Source organism: Arachis ipaensis, chromosome B08 (genome assembly GCF_000816755.2).
Source record: "Arachis ipaensis cultivar K30076 chromosome B08, Araip1.1, whole genome shotgun sequence".
Taxonomy (NCBI): Eukaryota; Viridiplantae; Streptophyta; class Magnoliopsida; order Fabales; family Fabaceae; genus Arachis; species Arachis ipaensis.
In genome coordinates, this window is record NC_029792.2 from 117884207 (window position 1) to 117885259 (window position 1053).

General features: G+C 31.4%; 1 long non-coding RNA gene across 1 annotated transcript in view; it reads left to right on the top strand.

The window, feature by feature from the left end:
• LOC110265737 overlaps positions 1–1053 on the top strand; it is a 3476-nt gene that overhangs the window by 1717 nt on the left and 706 nt on the right. Inside the window, exon 2 of the long non-coding RNA XR_002351993.1 lies at positions 110–267. This is a non-coding gene — a long non-coding RNA (uncharacterized LOC110265737). The remainder of the gene's footprint in view (positions 1–109; positions 268–1053) is intronic.

Here is a 1053-nt window from a genome sequence, read left to right on the forward strand (position 1 = left end):
CTTATGTGAAGCTTGGGTAAGGTGAGGATACGATAACTCTATTTTAATTTCATTGGATTTGAGCTTTGAGTATTAAATTGGATATATATGTGTTATGAATGTGTATTAGGTTATGAATAAATAATTGGAGCTTGGAATTGTGGATATTGGAACTTGGAGGAAGCTGAGCCTAGTGTTTATTGAATTCTGGAAGGGCTGTGTTTGTTTTGGAAGAGCTGTGTTTATTATAATTAAAGTGCCTTAATCGTTACGTGGTAATCGGCCAAGGTATGGTTTAGGTTTCTTACATTTAATATATAATGTTCTGTGAAAACTTAGGCTAGATGACCATAGGATAAGTTGGAATGCAGGTGTATATTTAATGTTTAGTAATGGGTTGATGAATATGCTTGGTTTGGTTTGGTGATTTGTTTGTAAGATAATATTGGTTGCTAGTTGGATCTTTGAAAGGATATGTGATTGAATTGTTGATTATATGGCTATATTTTGGTTTGGTTGAATGATGATTGATGGAAAGACATGGAGCTTGTTGAGGATTATTGTTGGAAATTTGGACTGGTGGTAATAGGTTTGAAAATAATTAGAATGGAAATTTTGAATGAAAAATGAGGTATTTTGTGTTAAAAGCCTAGGATTTGTGAACTATGATTTTTAGTTGAATTTTAGTCATTGGATTTGAATATTGTATGAGTATAATTGTTGATCTGAGGTATATTTATTGTGGTGATTGTTATGATGATGAGGAAGGGTATGTTGAATTGGAAAGAATGCAGGTTTGGACCTGAAAAGGGTGGCAAAGTCCGAGTTTTAGAGGAGATGCTGCCGAAATTTTATAAAAATTAGAGATTTTATTTATATGATTATTTAAAAAGATTTAGATTTAAAGGTTATATGGATTGATTTTGAGTTATTAAGAAAATGAGCATGTTTTAAGTTTGATTCATTTAGAAAAGACTGAATTATGTTTTGAATTGGAAAAATTGATGGACGGAATGGGAGGTGTGATAATGAAGGATAAGGATTGAATATGATTGATGTATGATGATGAATGAG